Here is a 25500-nt window from a genome sequence, read left to right as displayed (position 1 = left end):
AAGGTACATTTTGTTATACTGTACATGAATATTTCTGCTCTTGATTAAGGTATTGTGTTTGTGTAGTTCATTTAAAAATGTGATGCATAATTTAAAAATATATGTTAATAGATAGTGATAAGTCATCTATAATACTCAAGACTGTAGTCATGTTAGTCAGATTTTCTAAATATATAGAGTTATATTTTCTAAATATATAGAGAAATATTTCAGTTAGTTAGATGTTCTTCAAATCTTTCAGAGAACTTCAGAATATGGAATTTTGCTATAGGAAATCCTACAGCCAGTAGTTACCTGCCCACTGGGGCTTGGCCTCTTATACTAGTTATGCTGGTGTAGAACATGTGTCCAGCCTCTTTTCCAGCTGTGGGATTTGGTTTCTGTTCTTCATCCCAGCACAGGATTCTGATTTGTGAGTCTACCCCTAAATAAATAACTGTTTGTTATTCTCAAGTCTGAGCTAGTATGGGATTTCTTTTAAGCATCCTTCTTCAGCATTTAAATGTTTTAAGAACTTAGAACTTTTTATGTTAATGAGACACATCTGCTCCTGGCAGCACCAATCTACTTCAAGAGAAAGATGGGCATTGAAGAGACTCCTTATGGAAGTGGTTGACCATTTGGCAAGAAATTGCTCTTTCCTGGACTGCTTGATAAACTGGCCATGCAGGACCCACAGAGAAATGACTGCTAAACTTACCTAAAGGTGAGACAATCCTTCAGGATTCCTGCTTCATAAAAGAGTCTGTTAGACATTCTGTAGGACACAAAAAAAATATGACAGACAAACTGCCTGTGTAGATGGAACTGTCTTTGAAATTTCTTGCTTCATGGAAAAGTCTGCTGGATATTATAGGCCTAAGGTTGAAGATGGATTCCCCAAATGTACAAAAAACTTTGGGTGACCATCCAGGCAGTTAGATGTCTCTGTCAATTCTATAGTTTTGGAAGTTGCTAACAATGTACTTTCTGTTTACTTAGGTAATATTATATCCTTCTGGAGTCTTTGATGAAGTTGAAGAATTTATAGTTATAGTTTTCCTTAGTTATAATAAAAGATAAAGTAGATATAAATATTGTGACTGTAATTCTTGTTTGATAACTGTTTTGTTATATGTAATTTTACTATGTTAAAGTTAAAGCCTTCCTTTTTGTTTAAACAGAAAAGTGGAAATGATGTGGGAGGTCCTTCTGTCTATGTGTTGCTTTTATTGGTTAATGAATAAAGAACAGCATTGAGCCTATGGAAAGGGCAGAACAGAGCTAGGAGAGAAAAGCTAGGCTGTATGCTAGGAGAAAGAAGGGCAGAGTCAGTGAGAAGCCATGGAGCCACCAGAAAGATATGCTAGGAACATTAGCTGGTAAGCCACAGCCACGTGGCAATACACAGATTAATAGAAATGGGTTAAATTAACATGAGATATAGCCAATAAGAAGCTAGAGCTAATGAGCGAAACAGTGATTTAATTAATATGGTTTCTGTGTTGTTTGGGAGTCTAAGCTAGTCAGGCAGCAACTAGCTTGAGTCGTGTTCATTTATAGTTAAAAAAAAAAACATGTTTACTCACTCCAGCATCAGCCTCAGGCAAAAACAAACATGTTCTTCCAACTTTTATATCAAAACAGCTTTTAAGTGAAAAATAATGCTTGGTGTTTTATTAGTTTGGCTAAACATGGAGCCTGTCTTTACAAAGCTAAAAGGTGACAAAGATAGGCACACATTCTCAAGAACAATATTGTTCAAACTTAAGAAGCATATTTGCAGAAATAAAGGTGATGTCGCACAAACTGATTGCATACAGTCAGTTTGTGTTTCTCCAACTATTCCCTTGTCCTACAAAGGTCCTGCATGCTAAAGCCTCTCTATAAAAGATGGACTTTGTTAAGGCACTCTTTTCCCATCATACAACACCCTTCTTCATGTTTTCTTACCAGAACTGGGAGACATAGATTTTGTGATCTGCCCTGACAACTGGTTACCCTGTGCCCTTAAAAGACAAGCCCTGCCCACTCCCTCTCTTCTGCCAAGGCAAGTGGATCTTCTGCCTCCTCCATCCTGTGCTCTCTCTCTTCCCATCCCTCTTTTGAAGAGGTGGCTGTTGCCTCCACTCCCCGTCTCTTTCTCATTCTCCCCCTTCCCTTCCATAACCCACTAAGTAAACTCTATACCCAAACTCTCTCTGCATGGCATATCTGTCTCTCACCTGCCAGGATCTCACATCCTCCTGGGACCCACTGAGACCTCAGGTGGTGGGACCAGCTTCCCCTTGTGACCTGCTGCTGGCCCTCTGGGAACCACAGCCCCTTTGGGTCACTCGCCACTGCCCTGCTCAGGACACCTGCTGTTTTTTAGAGACTAATATTGGTGCATGACCTGGCCAGGCTCTCTCCATGTTCCCTACTGCCCACAGGTGTGCTGGCTGAGGACAAGTGGGACCCTGGGTTCCAAGTCATTTTCCATCACTACAAATGGTAAGGTTCCCTTCTCCAACTCAGCCTTCACTGACATTCACCTCTGGTTACTTCCCATGGCTAGAAACATGACTGGACCACCAGAGATGGCCCTCTTACCTTTCAAGCCATTCAGTTCCCCTAGTACTGCACTCACCGAGTAGCACATTCATTTTGGGGCCTGGGGTCCCTCAGATTTTTTTTTTTTTTGGTTTTGGGGGTGTTTGTTGTTGCTGTTGTTATTGTTTCTTTTTTCCTTTTGGACCACTCTTAAGTAATTCCCACTGTGAGAGACTGCCTAGGGAGGCCTCTAGCCCCTAGTTCCTAAGTCACCAGACTGAAGCCAGGCTCAATTACCAATCCCTGCATGCAGAGGGAAGATGTTCCCCTGCCATGCCCTGAGGTTTGCACTGTTTTTGCTGTCTTCACATTTTCAGCTATAGGAAACAAACCCTCAAAACTATCAGCTACCAGCAAACAGGACTGCCAGTGTCCTGCCTGCTAGCATCTCAAACCTATCTGCTTTTTCTTTTGCTGGACAGCCTTTCCCCACCCATCTGCAAATGCTATTTTTCTCTTGCTCCAATTCCTACTATTCTATCTCTGCTCCCACTGCTGTTAGTCCTGCAAAAACTGATAAGATTAGTTGGATCTGCAAGGCAGCTATTTCTAGTTCCAGCCTTTGTTCTCTACTGAGGCTGGTGGTACAGCCACTCATGGTGCTAAGTAATATTCCTCTCTACTTCATGTATGAAAGAATGTGTGAATGGTGTGGCCACATGATGTAATTCTGTTTGAAAGATGTTTTCTATGTGGCCTCCATGTCTCTCTCGTTATTTATATCTTTAAAATTCCTACAGCTCTAACAAACATGGTTTCTCCATACCACATGTGATCACTGCCATTTTAACTGAGGTCAGGTGACCTCACCATCATCTTAACTGAGGTCAGGTGATATCACCACTATCTTAACTGAGGGCCAGGTCATGTAACCAAGTTCCACCATCTTTGCTGAGGTATTTCCTGCCTAGTCCCACCATTTACTTATGTTTTGTCTCTAAATTCCTTTAACTGACTGTGTTACATGTATGTTTTTCTCAATGGCATGGTTTTGGTATGGCCCACCAAAAGCATCTATTTTACCAACTCCTGTTTAATATGTGTATATGTGTGTGTGTGCATACAAGTAATAAGTTAGCTTTAACTCTATGTATATGTATATAAACATTAAATTCAACTGGGTGCAAATGCACGTATGTTTACTATTAAACTTTATAATTGTCTGTCCATTGTATTTCATTCCAGACTAAAAAGCAATAAATCTCATATTTTAAATTGGTATATACTCTTACATCTCTTAGAAAAATATGGTATATTTAATCCAACCCTGCTTTAAAATATATTAAGCTGTTCTCCACTACTGTCAGTTCTACCACTAACCTTCTATTGTAAGAAATTTTTTCTTCTTTGTCTTTTACAAGTACAACTATCACCTGTTAAGTTGAGAGCCAGTACAGTCAAGCTTGGACCCAGCTCTCCAGACAAATTTTATACTGTAGTTATAACTCATCTATACCCAGTAAACTCAACTGCTCAGAGATCTAGGGAAAGTGCTTTTAAATATTTAATTATTTAAAGACTTTTCATGCCAGGTTGATGGGGAAACTATCAACTAATCACATCTAATTAGGGTGTGGCTACCTGGGGCCCAAGTAGAAATACTGGTAGATCCAGGTGTGCCACTCTCTCTATGCGGTGCTCACCAAACCTATTGGATTTTAAACCTCCCACTCTTGTAGCGTAAGTTTTTCCTTTTCAACTATTAAAAAAAATATATAACTGTTGTTCTTGAGCTGGTCTGGTTATTTATCATGCTGACCTAATTCATTAGCACCAGGCAATGGTGGTGCACACCTTTAATCTCAGCGCTTGGGAGGCAGAGGCAGGTGGATCTCTGTGAGTTCAAGGCCAGCCTGGTCTAAAAAACTAGTTCCAGGACAGGCTCTAAAATAAAAGCAAAACCCTGTCTCAAAAAGAAGAAAAAGGAGGAGGAAGAGGAGGAGGAGGAGGAGGAGGAGGAGAAGGAGGAGGAGGAGGAGAAGGAGGAGAAGGAGGAGGAAGAAGAAGAAGAGGAGGAGGAGGAGGAGGAGGAAGAAAGACTTTTTATAACAGATCGAGACAGGTTGGATCCTAGCAGCAGCACTCTATTCCCTTCAAAGAAGACAGAAGACAAATAGACACAAAATAATGTCATCTGCCAAGAGCTGACCACTCAGAAAAACTGCCTTTCCTCTAAACTGAAGGTCTCCAGACAGTGGACAGAATCACTAGAATTGACAGCCTAGCTGTTCAAGTCAAAGTAAGCTTGTCTTCTTAAAGAATTCTAATGCACATGATCTTCTAAAGCCTGACAGGCCCTGCACCAAACAGAAAAAGGCAAATACGACCCTCAACAACCATGGAGGACCCTGAGGGCTCTAGATGCCAACCAAGTAAGTTCTCTGTCATATTTTAATCAATAAATCAAACAAAATTTTATCCTTCTCAAAAATCTCTAATGCAGTTTGACAGCTGAGAGGTTTTGTCAGTTTAAAAGGACAGCCTCACCAAGCAAAGTTCAGTAAAATACAAATAAAGGTTATTAAGGTGTGTACCTGCAAGTTATAAAGATGTGCGGACAAATACAAGTTAAAGATACTTTTCATTAGGCAAAAATATCTGTCACAGTCATTCTGGTATAAATATGTTGCTGTTTAAGACTTGTAAGTTCCAGGGAGGTGAATCGAAGGATCCACCTTAAACAGGTCAGATACACCCCTCCCAATTCCCTGGTCCTAAAAATTTTTTTTTCTCTTTCTAAACTTAACTTTGTCCTCTGTTCTGTCAATACCTTGCCAGGTCTAAGAGACACGGAATGGTACCATACCACAAACACTTTACAGGAACAAAAAGACCAGCTACCCCAGGATGTGATCAGCACCCAGCTTCTCAGCCCCCACCCCCAAGACCACACCCACAAATAAGCAGGAAGCAGTCTTGAGAATCTGCCATCCCAATTCCTTTAATTTGTTGTGCCTAACCGCCTTTTTATTATAAGAAATAGGAATATTATAATATGTCCCGTCAACTGGGTACCCTGGCTTCTAAGAGATAAGCCCCACACACTCCCCCCTTATGCCAAGGCAAGTGGATCTTCCACCTCCTCCAGCCTGTACTTTCTCTTCTTGTCCCTTTTCTGAAGAGGTGGCTGCTGCCTCTCCCTCCCCCCACCTTACTCTCCCCTTCTCCTTCCCTTCCATAACCCACTAAATAAACTCTATACCCAAACTCTCTGTCTGCATGGTGTATCTGTCTCTCACCCGCCATGGTCTCCCACCCACCTGGAAGCTGCTGACACCTCAGATGTTGGGACCAGCTGCCCTTTGTTGTGGCCCACTGCTGGCCCTCGGGGAACCACTGCTCCTTTGTGTCATCCCCCAGTGCCCCATTCAGGACACCTGCTGTTTTTTAGAAATAACAGTAGTTAATGTCTCCTGTGTTGGATTCTTATATGTGCTCATTACCTTTTATCACCTCTGACTCTGTCAACACTGAATCAGAAAAGTCCCAGGATCTAAAGTGACAGCTTGTATTTCCAGATAAGAAACCTGAGAAGTATCACTTCCTGAAGAAATTTTAGAGAAGAATATTTGAGAAAAAAAATGGGGTTTCCAGGAATAATTACATCTGTCCACTGAATGATTGACAAAATGAAACTCAAAACCAGCAAGGAAATTATCAAAATAATGAGGGACAAGAGAGTGTGCAGGCTATAGGTTCCTAGCAGTAGTGTGCCCTGTCCTGAGGTCCACAGGTACTTCTCGAGTGAGAGGACATCTTCACAGGTATTGCCTTTCACAGACCGTCAGACAAAGTACTCATGTGCTGCACCACCTACTAGGCCACATGGCTCCCAACACTTTATTTTGTACATGCATTGTGCATATTTTAGTGCATGTGTTTATATTATTCTCTAGATCATGTCTACAAATAGAAGTCCCTTGTTAGATATAAATATGCATTCAATGCTAGCATAGAAAATCAAACCATTTCCCCCAATGGTTTATATTTATACTGTTTTTTCCTCTTGGGCTTCATTAAACTTTTTACTAGACTGCACCACTGAAAATAATTGATCTCCTTCTCCTGGATTATGAAGACAGAGGAGAAAGACAGCTATATGACCCTGGGAGAGGAATGTAGCAGGGAGTTTAAGTTGTATCATCAACTCCACAATTCTTCAGTAGTTATAGAAAAATGCTGTGGATATAAATCAAAGATTTTGTTTGTATGTGAAATTACAATAATTTTATAAGTATAATAATTAAAAATATTTATAGAATTTTCCTAGGAATTTGACCAGGATGGTAATTACAAAGAAAAGTGACATTTGTTGACCTCTAATCTATTGAAAACACAGATTTCTCTTTTTTATATGTTATTTTCATAATAATTTCTCAGTTATTTCTTTAGCTATTGTGCAAAACAATGAGTGTGGTTGGAGACCCAAACAAAACTGGCTTTTGAAATGCTGAAATTACACATTCACTTTGACTGAAGCAAGATGTTGACTTTCATAGAGAAGTTAAGCTGCCAAATGAATTTCTACTTGCTTTGTTCTTAAACTGTTAATACTATATATAGTCACTGCAACCTACCAGTGAACAGTCCTCCCACTTCTAATATTGATGGCACAGAGGTTACAGTAACTGGGGCAATGGTACAGTGAGTGGAATTATATATTGCTCTTACAATTTCCTTCCCAGTATTCAGGTCCAGTAAATCACAATAGCCTCTAACTCCAAACCAGAAAATCTGGCACCCTCTCCTGGTATCTGAAAATACCTGCATGCATGGGGTGTATATAAATTTATACAGCCTCACACACACATACACATAAATAAATAAATGAATTCTTTAAAAACTAAAAAAAAAATTAAACAGTATTATAGCTGAAAGTGTTGGCATATAAAAGATCCAAGCAATGAGAAAGCTAAAATGGCAAAGCTGCAAAAATCCAGGAAGCCTGGAAATCAGTGATAATCTGCCTCAGAGATGAAGCTGTTTTAGTGTTCTACAGAATTAACAAGAAATTATTTTCTTCATTTAAGAATAAGAGCTCATTCCACTTACATAATTGTTTTCTGTGAATTTTTAGAGATAAGTGGTTCATTTTCATATAATTTCCCACTTGATTATCTAGAAAGCAATTTTTCTAATTTTTCAGATATCCCTTCAGACAAATTTAGCAATTTGTAATGATCTGAGAGTAATACATACAGTGTGAGAAGCAGTGAATTGACAATGACTAATAAACAAATATGAGAGAGAAATGAACAGGAGGGATTAAGCCAACAGAAGATGAAGAAGGAAGATACGGAAGTGAATGACGGAAAACAATCTAAGGACGTCTGCTTTTCTCATTAGGAAACGTAACAACAATAGACAACAGTCCTTCAGATATTTGTGTCCTGCTATATGTGTCAATGACTCTTCTATGAAAAGCAGCATTTGTTGCTGTTGATGAAGCAGGCTGCACAATTCCAGGGGCATCATTAACAATGTGGTTTATGAGACTGGTACTGTGGAATTGTTTAGTATAAAACCTATATGTCAAATAGTGACTCTATCTTAAGCACACTGCACATTAACGTTTATGATCCTACAAAGAGAGTTCTACAGTAATATTCCACTTCACACATAATAAAGCTAAAGCAAAGAAAGATTAAGTATCTTGCCGAAGATGCCACATATGGATATAGAGCCCGACTCCAATTCCATTTCCAGAGCACCACACTGCTGCATAGGCAATAAACTTCTGTTGAATGGAGCTAAGATGTACAGAACTTAAAATAAATGTTCCTATGAGTACAAAGAAAGGAGCAATATAAGTTCAGGAGAGATGAGGAAGAAATGATGTGGAGAACAGGAACATTAAAGCACTGATGGAGACTTCTGCTAGAGTGTGGAGCATGGACTAGAGCAGAAATGAGATCCTGTGTATAAAATTTATACTTTTCATCAATTTATTGTTTGACAGTTGCACATATCTATAATATATTTTGTTCAACCTCAGCACTCCACCCTTTCCTATTCTCCTACCACAACGCCATCCCACTTTTGTCTGTTTTTATTGTTTTGAGTTTATGCCTACTGAGTTTAGCCAGGCCATGAGTATGAAACATGGGTGACTCACCAGTGACCACATCACTGAAGACAACGGCTTCTTTTTTGGCAGTACCCCACAGCGTCATTAGACCCCAAAACTCTATTTTTACTGTGGCTCTTTAGCTCTTAAGAAAAGTTCCGTAAGAACCACCCATAAGATATGGTGAAAATAATCTAAAAGTTTACCAAAATTTACTGTAATCTAAAAGTAAAGAAGGCGCTAGTCAACTCATTATTCTTGGCTGAATCTTATTTTAATGTACCTGGATGAGTTTCTGCAATGAACGTGGATTCTGGAAGCTCCCAGAGAGGCTAGAAAAGATTGGATTCATTAGAACTGTAGGTATAAACAGTTGTGAGTCCCCTGATGTGGGCACAGTGAACTCCAGTCCTCTGGGAAAGAATCAGATGCTCTTAATTATTGAGTCATTTCTCCAACCCCAGCTGTGTCTTATACAGCATGATGCCAACATTTTTCAAATAACAAAAGCTGCATTTAAGAAACCTCAAAACAGAAATAGAGATTCATACACACACACACACATTATCTCTGCATTTGTAAAACTGTGAATGTCTGATGCCCTAGAGATAGGGCACTGTCTTTTGGGATTTTCACTGGATGTTTATATTCTGCATCTCAGCTCTAGATTCAAAGAAGCTTTACTTCAGATCACTTGCTTCAGGGCTCCTAAAACTCTGTACCATGGAGAGTAAGATTAGTTTTTATGGTGCCTATCTTTCACAATTAGTTGACTGGAAAGAAAAACTGAAAATCCCTATGATTTGGGATAAAAAAATATGTTTAACTCTTTATACGGGCATTTATGAAACTCTTAAGGACTTTAAGAATTCATGGATTAACTCCTAGGAGGGACATTAATAAGTTCTATTCTGTTGACAGAAGTTTCTGTCCCACCTGGTCCTGCAGTCATTCAGTCCCAAAGAAACACACATAGGTATACATTAATTATAAAACTGATTGGCCCATTTGCTCAGGCTTCTTACTAACCCTTATAACTTATATTAGCCCATTATTCTTGTCTATGTTAGCCACATGGGTTGGTAACTTTTTCGGTGAGGCAGTAACATCTTGCTATCTTGCTTCCTCTACGGCTGGGTCATGACTATAGACTGAAACAGCCCTCTTCCTAGAATTCTCATTGCTCCACCTCTACTTCCTGCCTTGTAGCCCCACCCATACTTCCTGCCTGGCTACTGGCCAGTTAGCATTTTATTAAAAATAATACAAGTGACAGGATAAAAGACCATTGTCCTATATCGTACTTTATGGATATTGAGGCTGTTATGTGCAGTCTATAACAGAAGTTGCAGATAAGGAAGTGTCTTCATCAAACACTGTGTGTATTTGTCTGTATGTATATACTTGTTTTTCCCCCATCTCATCCTTAGTTTCATAACTCCATGTTCACTGAATTTTTTTTCTTCTTGCTTGTTGCCAACTCCAGATTTTGCTTCTGATAATGTCACCACAAACAGTTTATCATGAAGAGTGTAGAGCTAGTCTCCACAGCATCATTCCCCATGGTGCTTTGTCTACTGAGATCACAGTGTGAGCCACTATGCCCCGTTCTTTGGAAGGTTTCATGCCTGGAGTCACTATACATTTTCATACCCAGACCTCTGCCCATTGTGATGCCACTTTGCCATATGTTCTTCTCATGGTATCTCCTCTAATTTAAAGTATAATAATCTCCAGGCATTATAAATAACTGAATGAGGTGAGAACCAGAAGAAAAGGAAGTAGAGGTGGGGATATCATGTCATATGTGATACAAAAATGTTTCCATATGTTTGCATTTATGCATGCTGTTCAGTAGTTTCTCACAAAAGAAAAACAAGTCAATTCAACATCAGTGTCAGCTTCCCGCCAACTGGGACATTTGTCCTCATCAGTCTCTGCTGGAAAGCCCTTCTCCAATTTGTTCATTTCATGTGATCTCCTGAGGCTTACTCCCCATAGTTACTTGAGAGCAAGTTCTCTTTAAAGGATCTAAAATGGTTTAAAACACAACATTAATTCAGTTTGTAAGCTAAGTTCTCTTCCCCATGTATGATAGTAAATTGTCAGTTTGGTGACATCTAGAATCAACAGCGAGACAGGCTGTTGGGTGTTCTTGTGGGGAATTATCCTGATTAAGTGGAATGAAGTGGGGAAACCTTCCCACTGTGGGTGGCATCACTCCCTGAGACTGGATCCTGAACTTGCATAAAAATGATAAAATAGGCTGAGCACAATCTTTCCTCATTCTCTTTCTCACTAAAGACAAAATATGTTCAGACGAATCCAGTTCCTGCTGTTAGGACTAATGCATCATGTGGTATTGTACACTTGAACTGTGAGCCAAAATAAATCCTTGATCCTGTAAATTGATTTTCTCAATCACAGCAACAGAAGTAACCAAGATACCATGTAGCCATGGGACCCCAAAGTCAGACAAACATGAAAATCTGAGGCCCCTCAGGTCTTCTGATGTAGCTCCGCATAAGAACATGAAACCTTGCAAGTGAGGATCTTCTAGATTTCAAAAAAACATAACAGAGATCTTTGAAGATAGTATGGATATATCCAAACATCTTTTCTTTTTATGTTTTCCCATCAACTCTTGATTTTTCTCAACTGTCATTATTGTCACAAGCAATTGCCACTAATTCTTTAACAAATAGCAGTTGACAAAATTTTGTTCACTTTAGGAAAGCTCTTATTTGAGTCACATTCACAACCCCTGTGAGTGGAATATGCTACCAACCTTCCATAAGGGCCACGCAGTAAGAGTAAACACTAGGGGTTATATGGGAGGACTAACTCCACACACCCTCAGCAAAGGAAGTGAGACTGCTGATTCTCAGTGTAATTGCAAGGCTTTTGGATTTTGAGGCTACCAAGAGTAGGAAGACAGATGTGGGGAGAGAGACAATTAAAGTACCATAAACTTTACAGGTTTTACAAATTTTAAACCAGTCTTTTTTATTTTATTTTATTTTTTATTGATTTTATTGAGCTATACATTTTTCTCTGCTTCCCTCTCTTCCTCTCCCCCCCCCCTTCAGTCCTCTCCCAAGGTCCCCATGCTTCCAATTTACTCAGTTGGTTCTTGGAGAAAATCAACAAGATCAACAAACCCCTATCCAAACTAATTAAATGACAGAGAGAGAACACACAAATAAATAAGATCAGAAATGAAAAAGGGGGACATAACCACAGACACAGAGGAAATTCAGAGAATCATTAGATCTTACTACAAAAGCCTGTATGCCACAAAACTGGAAAATACAAAATAAATGGACATTTTTTAAAATAAGAACCATATACCAAAGCTAAATCAAGACCAGGTGAATGATCTAAATAGACCTGTTAGTCGCGAAGAATTAGAAACGGTAATAAAAAATCTCCCTTCGAAAAAAAGCCCAGGACCAGATGGTTTCAATGCAGAATTCAACCAGAACTTCCAAGAAGAACTAATACCTATACTCCTTAATGTATTTCACAATATAGAAACAGAAGAGTCATTGCCAAATTCCTTTTATGAAGCTACAGTTACCCTGATACCAAAACCACACAAAGACCCAACCAAGAAAGAGAATTACAGGCCTATCTCACTCATGAATATCGACACAAAAATTCTCAAAAGAAAGCATATTTAAAAATGGTCCTGGCATAACTGGATATCAACATGTAGAAGAATGAAAATAGATCCATATGTATCATCATGCACAAAACTCAAGTCCAAATGGATCAAAGACCTCAACATAAAGCCATCCACAATGTACCTCATAGAAGAGAGTCTGAAGTACACTTGAACACATTGGCATGGGAGACTACTTCCTAAATATAACCCCAGTAGCATAGACACTGAGAGAAACAATAAAAAAATAGGACCTCCTGAAACTGAAAAGCTTCTGTAAAGCAAAGGACAATCAACAAGACAAAATGACAGCCTACAGAATGAGAAAAGATCTTTACCAACTCCATATCAAACAGAGGACTGATCTCCAAAATATATAAAATAATATACAAATATGCAAAAAATATAAAAATACATAAAATATACAAGGAATTGATCATCAAAAATAAATAATCCAATAAATAATGGAGTGCAGACCTAAACAGAAAACTCGCAACAGAGGAATCTAAAATGGCTGAAAGATGCTTAAGGAAATGCTCAACTTCCTTAGCCATCAGAGAAATGCAAATTAAACCAGTTTTTGAATAAACAGGTCATAAGGATATTGTAACAATTTTGTTCTGGAATTTTGAAGTATATGAATGTTTAAGTGTTCTTATTGTTTTTTATTAGGTAGAATTTTTAGACTTTTTATCTTCATCTTTCCAACCAATGTCACCCAATATTTTTCTTAGAAAGGAGAGATGCTCACACTCTGCATGTGGCATCTAATGACAGTAGGTTTTTAGAGATATTTATCACGAAGTCCTTATGGAAACATATAGAAATGTGAGCTAGTTAATAGCACAATCAATCATATTCAGTGTTAAATAACTTAATATAATGAACAAGATAATTAATAAATTGCTTTATAACTACAGGGAGCTCTCCAGTGACTTAGTTCTTGTTCTGATATAATTTAGCAGCCCCTGGATATTTTTGGTAAATACTTAGAAGACTTTTCAAATAAAATATTTAAACAATAATTTAAAAACAAAATAGCTTAGTTGAAATTTTTAATTTTTTAAGCATAAAAAGTAGAGCAACATGCAGTGTAATTTTCCTTTCTTGGATTTAAAATAAATTATGTTCATCAAGAGAAAAAAATTAATAAAAAATTTTAAATGAGAATGAAGATGAAAGAAGGCAGTGTGTCAAATGATGTGTCAATGACAGGACAAATATATGTCTTATTTGCACATACTCACAGTTGTTTCTGTGACATTAGTAAACAAGTAGCTCAAAAGGAATTTTAAAAGATTTTTTATTTGATAATTATGTACATACTTACATGTTTGTGTCAGGGTGGAAATATATGACAGTGCCTGGGGAGGCAGACTCCCTTGGGACTGGAGTTACAGGTGCATATAAGTTACCCAACATGGGGCTGGGAACTGAACCCACATCTTCTACAAAACCAATATGTGTTCATATTCACAGAAGCAACTGTCTAACTCTAGTTCCAATGGAATTCATGGTGGCCACTAGTCTCAGTCTCTCTCTCTCTCTCTCTCTCTCTCTCTCTCTCTCTCTCTCTCTCTCTCTCTCTCCCCCCGCCCCTCTCTCTCTCTCACACACACACACAGACACACACACACAAAGTGTGATTATAAATTTTGCAGCAAATGATGAACATGTTTACTTTACAGATACATTTTGAAAGTGTGTTTCCTGTCTCAACTATTATGTTTTAGTAATTCCTTTATAATCATTAAGAAAACATAGAAACAGTGGTGAAAATGTAATTGTCTTTGACTTACAATAAATAAATTAAATTAGCTAAATAACAGTCCATCATCCAAATCTACAAAGAGCCATGCCAAGGGCAGTTTGACATTTTCACACAGTTTGCAATCCTTTGGCAGTGAGTTCTATTGTTAAATAAGCCATTAGGCACTAGATTTATCAAAAAACATACAAAATTGATGTTTGTAAAATATATGTACAGGAAATGGACATTTCAATGTTGTTAAAGTATAGTTACATTATCAGTTCTGAAATGCTGATAATTACTTAGTGTGTATATAATAATCCAATGTATTATTTAGATAATCTTAAATTTGGCAAAAAAAAAAAAAGGAAACCATGTATAACCTAAAAACCAAAGCAATGAATGATTCTTTGTCAGGAGACTCTCCATTAATACTCATAAACAGTATGACTGTGTCCAGGGCTTTCCTCTGAGAAAGCTTTGAGATGGTTAAATACTAGAATAACATAATCATATTAACATTTAAGAACACTTCAGATGGAACAAACCATCAGAACACTGCTGAAAGTTCTGTAGGGATGGTGATGCCCATGCCTGGGGCGCAATGGAGATGGAAAGAAGTTGGCATAATCAGAAGAGACTTGAGGATTGAACGGGGATTGATGTACATTGGCAGGGAAATTTGGATTACAGCCTTCAGGGAAAGAGAAAGGTAGTGTCAGGGATAAATTTCTAACTGCGTTTTAACTAGTGTTAAGGGATTTAATGTAGTGTCAGGTAGAAAGACAGGGATAGAAGGAATCAGCTTTTTAAGTATTAAGATTGTAGTTTCTAAGAGCACAGAGATGCTTTTCTGAAGTTCCTGTGAGAATTTGGGGAAGATGCATGCACGCCTTCACAAAATATAAATTTGTCTACATAGAGCTAAGTCACCAAAGATGAGAGCCAGGCATTTACCCCATTCTAGGTAAAGCACGCCCATTATAGCCTTTAGTCTTCTACTACTTTTGCGCATTTCTTCAGTACAGTTTGCTAGTTGGTGAGTGCCAGACCGATAAGCGGAAGAGAACAGTGAATGTAAAATACACTGGTGCATTTGCATAGACAAGCTGCCAGCTTTAAACCTGTCAGTCTGGTCAATGGTGAGCTGGCAAAGTGGAAAATTCATTTTAGTATGTAAAACATGAAAGTGGTTCTGCCTCCCCAGAACCTGGTATCTTCTATTAAAACTACTCAGTGAAGACTTTATTAAGCACTCGGAGAAACAAAAGTGATTGTTAGGAAGAAAATCTGTCACATAGTCTTAGCCACGGCTGCAAGTTTGTGCTATTGAGAGAGCACTGATCTCCCTGAGTTTTTATTGATCCACACAGTGTACACACCATAGCTGTTCATTCCCATCCCAACAGCTTCCAGTCTGCTCGGGATTAGCTGGGGTCCTTTACACACTTGTTTAACTTTCTAACCTCTGCACAGTCCTGTAGGAAGTGAAGGAAGGGTTTAGACAGCTGACTGGGGGAATGCACTGTGCTCCTTGTGTAGGAAATGAAGGAAGGGTTTAGACAGCTGACTGAGGGAATGCACTGTGCTCCTTGTGTAGGAAATGAAGGAAGGGTTTAGACAGCTGACTGAGGGAATGCACTGTGCTCCTTGTGTAGGAAATGAAGGAAGGGTTTAGACAGCTGACTGAGGGAATGCACTGTGCTCCTTGTGTAGGAAATGAAGACAACATCTATTCCAGGCATTGTGAGTTAAATAAAATAGGAACTATGCAAAGTATTAAGGGTAAGATGTACTCGGTTTAGTTAGTAGTTGGCAAATGTTTATGTGCACTTTCAGCAACAAACAGTCTTAAACTATCATTGGGATTCCTGACGGAGGCTTGGCTGAAGCGTGTTTTCAGTCCCTCATCCTTTTCAGGATAGTCAGGAACCCCAAACAGACTAGTTGTGGGTTTAATCTGGAAAGAGCATCCACTGTTGTTTTTATATGTTTTACCTCATTCTTCATTGACACAGAAGGACCTGAGAAGAAAATATACTCTGTGAACATGCAATAGAACGTGGTTTTCATGCTACATGCAATGTGGACCAATGTCAGTAAGTAATCAGGTTTAACTGTTGAAAAACGGAAAGTCTGTCAGTGGCTCCACAGCTTGGTCTGGCAACATTTGTTATCTTGATATAGAAAGACATTGGGTGCTGGACCTCATCAGTGTGGGTGTTAATCTCAAAAACAAATCCTGTTTTATGAATAATTTTGTGTCAATTGCTTCTAAATTAGATCCATATTTCCCCTGTGAATCCCTAATTGGTATCTTTGCTTCCATCCAATTTAAATTTAACATTTTGTTTTCTTTGCATGGATACTATTTCTGTGTGACTCTAAAATTCTGTGTCTTTGAAAGGACCCAGATGGTACCGATAATTATTTATTAACTTTAAAGTGCTTCAAACATTATCTGTCATCCAATCTGTGAACTCACAAATCTTGTTCATACTCAGAGTTGCCATTGAAATTCAATAAACAAAAAGTCTCAATAGTAGGTTCAGAGGAGTCAGGCATATTACGGAGATAGAAATCCTTTCAAAGGATTAATGAGGAGTCTGATGATTGTGCTGGCTTCACAGTGGGATTTTATGACTCTGATCTTTCCTGCTCATCTCTAGTTTGCTGAATAATGCTCAAGAGTCTTTCCACAGAACTTGTCATAGCATGAATTAACTTTTACCTTTCACTACAGTGGAACTGGGCAGGGGTGGTGATGATTGCAGAAGTGACTCTGCCCACATAACAACTGACTGGGAGCCTTCAGCTAATCTTCACTGAAGGGAGACAAGGGCACTCCTCCTTCTGAAAGAAAACTGGGCAGAGTGTCTCACAACATCAGCATCTCCACATGAGCATCTACAAAAACTAGAGATAAGTTTTAAGTTGCTTTTACTCTAGAAACACACCTAATGAATGTCTGCTGCATTCCAATTATTTGCAGCCTCTGGAATTTTCAACTTCTTATGGAGCACATAAAATGTACAAATACTTGTTCCATCTGGAATCACGCGATTTAATACTTCCCTACACTTTGTGCTCATATGTAATACAAGATTTGCTATATTTTATTATGGTTTATTTTCATTGTTTTCTTTAGATGACAGCCATGTATATTTTCAACGTACTCACTGTAGTATGGGCTGAACTTTCATATTTCAGTGTTACACACAGAGAGAGCAAGAAATGTTAAAGATAAAACCTACCTTGTTCTCATAATTATTTTTGTCTAAAACACTTACAAAGTTGGTTTGTGTGTGTTTGTGCTGTGTGTGTGTGTGTTTTTTTAATACATCCCAGCTAAATTTTGAAGTCACACTTCTATCATGACACAATGGTTCAAAATAAACACAGTCATCCCCTTCTAAAAGCAACTGTGAAAGAGAACAGAAATTCACAAAGAAACATTTTTGCAAGCTGGACAGCAGGCCTGTGAGAACAGACATTTATGCAAAGAAAGTCCCAGGGGCATCGCCACGTGACCATACCATGCCACCACATGACCATGACACTCCACCACATGATCACACACACCATTACACTAACACACCATTTCACCCCAGGACGTGCTCCGCATGTTTTCAGACATTATAGGATTTAGGGCAAGGCGTAGTAGTGAAAGTGAACTGCACAGGCACAGATAACCACATGAAACTGGTATGACAGAATTCTAAAAAAGAGAACGTTTGAAGGGGTGACAACATTTTATATAAAATACTAGGAAAGAATTGATCAAGGGCAGGGCTTAGTCTCACAGGAAGCCTTTGACACAGCAGCTACTGCTTCAGTGGGGAGGCACACAGAAATGCTGACAACTGCCCAGCACGAATCCAGCCAAGGTAAAATGAGATCTCTGAGAGTTCTGGAAATTCAGCAGACACTAGAACATTTTAACACCAAATATCATTCCCCAGAACTATTGTTCTCAAAGTAGTCTTGGATATCAATCTGTAGGCAATCAGATAGTCACAAGAGTCAATAAAGTCAGAAGAGTTTCTATATTAACACCAATGGAGTATTGCCTTGCCCATGTTAATATTTGTACTCATGGATGAAAAGTAAAGGTGAAACCTGTCACATCCAACTGTCAGTCACAACATGATGGCCGACCTGCTAAAAATGCTGCACTTCTTGCTGTAGGACACTGATCATAAGGTTAATGTTACTGCTATATACTTATTTCTTTATTCAACTTTAAAATGTCCTTGATGAAACCATATAATTTCTTAATTTTATTAAATTTTGATATTACATATGTATTATTAATATCCCTTATATATGCATAAAACACCTTGGCTGCATACCAAAATAAAATAGGTATCTTTAAAAAGTACAATACAATAATTTGAGTTACAAGTTAAACATTGTTTTGATGAAATGTCTTTACTTGAAAGGTCAATCAAAGGAGTTGTTCAGCATGTTTTAATACTTTGTAGACATATCCTCAAAGTTTAATAAAGTGAAAATTTCAAGAAGATAAGTTAGAGTATTTGTATCAAAGAAAAAAATTTTAAATTTCAAATAGAAATTGTGACCTTGGAAAAATCATATCTCGTTCCATGATAATGACAATTTGTCTATATTTAATAAGTCTCTAAAAACATAGTGAGTATAAGTATGAGAAAACATTGCTGATAGTGGGATATGTTCCAACTTATCAGCATTCTATATTACAAAATCCTGCATAAAGAGATCTCCTTAAAACTGTCAGAAATGGTCAGCAGATTTTATTGTATCAAAACGTAAGGTTTGGGGAGATGATTCAGAGGACAACGTGTTGCTCTTGGGGAGGCCCAGAGTCCACTGCCCAGCATCATGTGGGGCAGCTCACAAGCTCTGTAACTCCAGTTGGGGATTCAGTGTGATTATAAATTGCAATTTCACCTTAGTTTAATTCAAATGTCTATGTTCAGGACAGCACACAGACCTGTTCACATAGCTGATTCAGGTTTATATTATACACTACAGAAAGGACATGTTAAAGGAATAGTAAACAGTGTTTTGTTTAAACACAAAATTGAGTAGAATCCCAACATTCAAAAGTAGTTTTAGCTTTATATATATACTTGGATCTTTTATTTTGCTTTATTAACTATATGCCATGAACCCTGCTAGCACAGCATTTTAATGTAGAACAATGAATGTAGAGCAATGAGGCAAAAAAAACTAATTTCTCATTATTTTAAATTAGAGAGTAATTCTAGGACACAGGTCTTTTCCAGTAGGTCTCTAACAAGAGCTCTTCCCCCACACTTTGGCTTCTCTGGGCATTAGCAATGTCAACGGCCCCAGCCAGTGAAGGGAAGACACCTCTTTCATGCTTCCACCTTCCAGCTCAGGCTTGTGGTCTCTAAAACAAAGAAATTTTCCTTTGGGATGATTGCTTTGCTTCGCTGTTATTGGTGTTGTTTTGTTGTGCTTTTTCACGCATTCTTTGAGATATTTATTTTAAAATTCAAATTCAAAAAATAAAAAAGACATAAAACACAGTTAAATGTAATTCACTAAAACGCAGAAGTACAGATGCCTCAAAAGGAGAGTTCTTATAATTCCATTACCCTGCCTGCACGCATGACTTCCTGCCTTGTGTGTTAGTTCTGTTCATTTCTTATTTATTTCTTTGTCCAGTCTTGGTTTTACACAGTAGCAAGTATGGTTTTCCTTTCAAATTATTTGAGATGCTGAACAGAAATGCAACTTTTGACTATTGTTCCTGTGGGGGCGGGGGGGACTGTGACATCTATTAATGAATTATGAGCTTTGTAGATTTTTAGCTGTTAGTTGTGTGTAAAACCATGGTATCTTTGAATGGTAAGTTGTTTCACTTCTATTCCAGTCCAAATAAATTTGTATAATGACTTTTAATTTTATTTCACTACCTTCAATTCTTCAGAAAACCTCAAATGCTGATATTATTCTCGGTTCAGTCACTTTCTCAGGAAACATATTTCTTTATCTTCCTTTATCTAGATACATCTCATACATTAAGTATGGAGAAGTTGTGATATAATAAGCTTAACCAAATCAACTGTCTATCAAAACCACTTCCGAAAGGCTAGGGAAATAGTTCTGTCAGTAAAACACTTGCCTTGCAAGAGGAAGGACCTGAGTTCAATACTAGAACATGGGTAAAAATGCCAGGCACAATGAGTAATCCCAATGTGCTGGAATTAGAGACAACTGGGCCTTAGGGGTTTACTAGTCAGTCAGCCTGGCCTGCTTGGTGAATTCCATGTCACTGAGAGAATTCATCTCGAAAGAAAGAGGGAATGACACCTGAAGCGGTCCTCTGGATACCACAAGCATGCATTCAGATGCACCTGCACACACATGAATACACAGACACACATGCATGCACACACACACACACCAACAGCAACAATTACTTTCAATAATAATCATAGCCCTGCCTATTTCACAAAAGAAGATATGGAAGAATTAATTTTTATTTAATATTTTATTTAAAAGGGTTTTTTTTCCATTTTACATATGAACCACAGTTCTCCCTCCCGTCCTTCTGCTCTCCCTTCCCACCTTTACCCCATCCAAGCTCCATCCACTCTCCCCTGTATCAAGGCTGAGCAAGGCATCCCACCATAGGGAATGGGCTCTAAAAGGCCAATTCATACACTGGGGATAAATCCTGATTTCACTGATAGTGGCTCCACAGAAAGCCCAAGTCACAGAACTGTCACCCACATTCAGGGGGCCCAGTTTGATCCTAGCAGGTTCCCCAGCTGTCAGTCTAGAGTCAGTGAGCTACCACTAGCTTGGGTCAGCTGTCTCTGTTGGTTTCCCCATCATGATCTTGATCCCTTTGCTCATATAATCCCTGCACCCTCTCTTTGACTGAACTCTACTACCTTGCCGAGTGCTTAGCTGTAGATTTCTGCTTCTGCTTCCATCGGTTACTGCATGAAGGTTGTATGATGACAATTACGGTAGTCATCAATCTGATTACAAGGAAAGGCCAGTTCAGGCACCCTCTCCACTATTGTTAGGAGTCTTAGCTGGGGTCATCATTGTAGATTCCTAAGGGTTTTCCTAGCACCAGATTTCTCCCTAACCCAGCAACAGCTCTCTCTATCCCTTTCTTTGCTCTCCTTCTCCGTCTCTCCCCAACTCAACCATCCCATTCCCTCTTATTCTCCTCTCCCCTTCCCTTCATTCCTCCCTCCCCTCCCCACCTCCACACTCCCAATTTAGTCAGGAGAGGAAAATATAATTTTTTTAAACATGAAGTAAAATTCTGAAAACAATAGCCACCTTTCTCTACACATTACATTATAATCCTCTCTTCTTTTAAATACATTTAATTTTTCAATTAATACAACTCAGTGATTCTGGCTCAAAGTCTCAGGAGCTTCTTGTCTTCTTTTCTGAATTCCTCAGAGTATAGACACTAACTCCTCCTTTAGTTCAAACATAGCTTAGCTCTTTTCTACCTCCCTACATAACTCTAATGATATTTTTCTCTCTTAAAAAGTTAAATAGTACATACTGACAACTTTTTTATAAATGAAACAGTCTGTGCTTTAACCTGTGTAGTATGCAACATGGCTTTCCAATCATAACCTCTGGAGGAAACACAGTATGAACAGGGTCATTTCTCCAGTTCTCTCAACCGCTCAGACACTGTCACTTGTGCCCTGCACATCTCCTTCCTGGTTAGAGATGAAAGTGCCAGGTGATCAATACAGTTTAGTTCACTTCAGTGGCCAGATCGATTTATTACAGCCTCAAAGGCCATCATAATGACTCCACAGAATCTATCTCTACAGTTTTTATTTAAAGCTATCACATGGACATCTGGCTCGTAATACTCCATGAAAAATGATTACTCTCATCAGCACTCTGTGTCAAGTTATGTTCAGATATAGAGCATTTATTAATATTCATTATAATTTTGTGTAGACTTGAAGAAAATAACATTTTATTATAATTTTCAAGAAGGAGAAAGCAAAACTATCTTATACAAAGTAAACTAAGTGGTATGAGAAAAATTCTTTCCTAACAACATGAAGCTGTTGTCCAGCTTCCTCACTGATGCCGATGGAGAGAGCTGGCAATACGTGCTAATTACAGTGATGACATCAAACATCAAAAAAAAATAATGAGCAATGTATGAGTGAAAGTAGGTACATGTGGCTGACACAGGAAGTTTCTCTTTTCAGTAACATTCCCTAAAGAATCAGTCGGAAGAAGTTTCATCCAAGAGAAAAAAAAATTCATTACTATAGTTACTAATGCAATTCTTTGGGAAAGTCTTTACCAAAATAATCTCGCATGGTTGAATATGTTTATAGACAAAATAAACTGTCAGATAAAAACCACCAAAAATTGCAGTGGGAACAAGCGTCTTCACTAATAGGTAGGATCTAGGCAATATGCTTATTTTCTAGAAGAAAATCGCGCATTTAGCAAATGCTCGCCAGCAGGAGCCCATTCCAATGCTGAGGGGAGAAACTGAAGCAGAAAGGTAGGGTTTTTGTTTTTTTTTTTTTTTTTTAGCCCAATTCAACGTCGAACACATTGAATGACCCTGCCTTTCTAATACCCTGACTTCGGAAAGCACGGTGAAATTTGCTGAAACAAGGAAAGATATATGTTTGTCTTGGTACCGACAGTATTTTCCAGCAATCTCTTCCTAATACTCTTAATTTTAGAGGACAAAAGTCTCTGCCAATGTCAGAGGTACACTTGATGTAACAGCAAAGGATGATGTAGCCTACTGGGTCTCATCTGACAGCTTATCACAGGGTCAGAGCTCACTGCCCCCATGCCAGCCTCATTCGCACAGAGGTGTGTGGCCCTAGAGCTCAACTCTCCTGTCAGCTTACCTCACATTTGACAATTCCTGCTCCAGCACTCTTCCTGTCCTCATCACCCCAGAGTCTCATAAAAATTAAAATTGGTGATTTCAACCATGTATGTTTCAAAAGCTATACAAGAATGCTCCACTTTTAACATGGGAGATTTGAGATCATGACACTCTTCCTACCATTTGTAGATTATAGCTGCAATGAAAATCTTATATGCACGAAAACCATCAGAAACTGTTGTAATGAAAGCCAAAACCTAAATTTAAGTCTTCACATGGTACAGGATGCTCAGTCGAGGTTTTCTCACTCAGAATGATGATTTCTAGTTCGATCCATTTTCATTATCTGTTTGCCAGTGATTGGGTATCTAAGCTGTTTCCATTCTCCAGATATTGTCAATAGAGCAGCAATGAACATAGTGTTTCTCGTATGATACAGAGTCCTTTGAGTATCTATGCAAAAGAGGCATAGCTGGATCCTATGGAAGACCTGTTTATAGCTTTCTGAGGAACTGCAGCACTTATTTCCATAGTGACTGCACCCCAACAACGGCAAGGAAGCATTATCATTCCCCACATCTGTGGCAGCATCTGTTGTCAAGTTTTTTAAATACTCACTTATTGTTCCTGAAGAAAGATGAAATCTCAAAGTAGTTTTAGTTTGTATCTCCTCAATATCTAAGAAGGTTGAAAATTTTAAAAAAATATTTATCAGTGATTTGTATTTCATCATTTGAGAACTCTATGTCTAGTGACATGTCCCAATTTTTTATTGATTTGAAATACCATATTTGTATCCAATGAGATGTGCATTTGTTTTCCTGGTGTCTAGTTTTTTGTATCCTTTGTATATCTGAAGTGTTAACCCCATGGGACATCTGTATGTCATTTGTATTCTGCTACCTTACTGGAAGCGTTCAAAGCAGTAGGAGTATTCCAGTGGAGTCTTCATAGTCCTTATGATAAACTATATCATCCGTAAATAAAGGCGTGTGTGTGTGTGTGTGTGTGTGTGTGTGTGTGTGTGGTTGGGGTGCTCATGGAGATGAACAGTAGAGGGCCATGGAGAGGGGCTTTCAAATAAGGAAGATGGAGTTGTATAAAGGGATAATAAGGAATAAAGGAGCAAGCAAGTGAGATGAGTGGTGAGTGTGCGGGGTAGAGGAAGAAGTTTCAGGAATGATAACTAACACTAAAGATCTTTGCAAAAGTCATATGGACATCTGCAATGGCAGGAGCTCCCTAAAATGCCATGGGTTGACAAAGGGTTTCTGTAGATCCCCAAATATATTGTCATTGCTTATGGTTACCCTTTAGAACTTGATGGGGAAACTCTGCTCCTACAGATAGCATGTATTTGAGTCATTGACCTTGGAGAAACTGATCTGGTTCTGACCTGGAGTTTTCATCCCTAATGGAAAGCTTCCACTCTGGTTGAAGCTGCTACCCTAGCTAGGAAAGGAAAAAAGTCTTAACCAGATGTGAATTCAGTGATATTTGGTCGCATGAGGTTAAAACTTTTCAAGTCTAGGTCTCTCTCAAGCACTTATTCTTCAATTAAATTTATTATTATGCCTATAAATGGATCAGATGCTATAGTCTTCCTCTTGGTTATAAAATCTCTAGGTTTAGACAATAAGTTTGTTGAGAAAGGTGGTATAGAAAAAAAATTTGAGCTGTTCTAAAAGGCTTATGGCCTTCCAGAAAAAAAAAAAAGGAAATCCCTTACAATTAGAGGCATCATCTATGAAAATATGCAGTTATAAGAGCATGCTGTGCTGGGGAAGGAGAATTATAAAGAATGAAATATGAAGGGTAGTATTAAATGTCAGGCTCGAACGTGCTTTTTTTAAAGTCATGCCAAAGAGTTTCAAAGTTCTGTCGGTTCCCATCAAGTTTCAAATATAAAAATATACTAAATATGAATAAGGAGAGATTTCTTCCCTAAATATCTGTCCTTGTGAATGAGAACCCTTAAAGCTCACAGCCTGCAGAAAAGCAATAACAAAATAGAGCGAAGGCTCCACTAAGCCCTCATTACAGTGACTCCGGCAACCAAAACTTCATTTCATGGAACTGAGATGCGCATTAAAGTCTCACAGAGGCAATTTAGGATGCTGCTCTTTTTAATTCTGTTTAATGCTTTTCTAACTATTTCAAAAATTGAACTAGATAATCAATTCATGATACCAATCATCATAATTTGTAATACCAACACATTGGTTCTGCATAAAGAACCCACCCACCATCCAAAAGCTCATTGATAAAAATATAGTACATTTCCTAAAACAAGAACTCTACCTTCTTTTTGTGTTCTTTATTGAAATCTTTCATTTCTTTATTTTATGTGCATGTGAGGGACATGTGTATACTACTACACATATGTGGAAGTCAGAGACATCTTGAAAGACTTGGTCCTCTCCTTCTATCATGCGGATTCCCAGGATGGAACTTGGGTCATCGGGCATGGCAATATGAACTTTTACATACTGAGCTATTTTGGCAGCATTTCCTTCTTGCTATCCTATATTTTACTGAATATATTTAGACATTCCAAATATTTTAAAGTACCTCAAATG

The sequence above is a fragment of the Microtus pennsylvanicus genome, chromosome 3 (genome assembly GCF_037038515.1).
Source record: "Microtus pennsylvanicus isolate mMicPen1 chromosome 3, mMicPen1.hap1, whole genome shotgun sequence".
In the NCBI taxonomy this organism is placed as follows: domain Eukaryota; kingdom Metazoa; phylum Chordata; class Mammalia; order Rodentia; family Cricetidae; genus Microtus; species Microtus pennsylvanicus.
The sequence above is the reverse complement of the archived record's forward strand: the minus strand, read 5'-3'. Positions refer to the sequence as shown.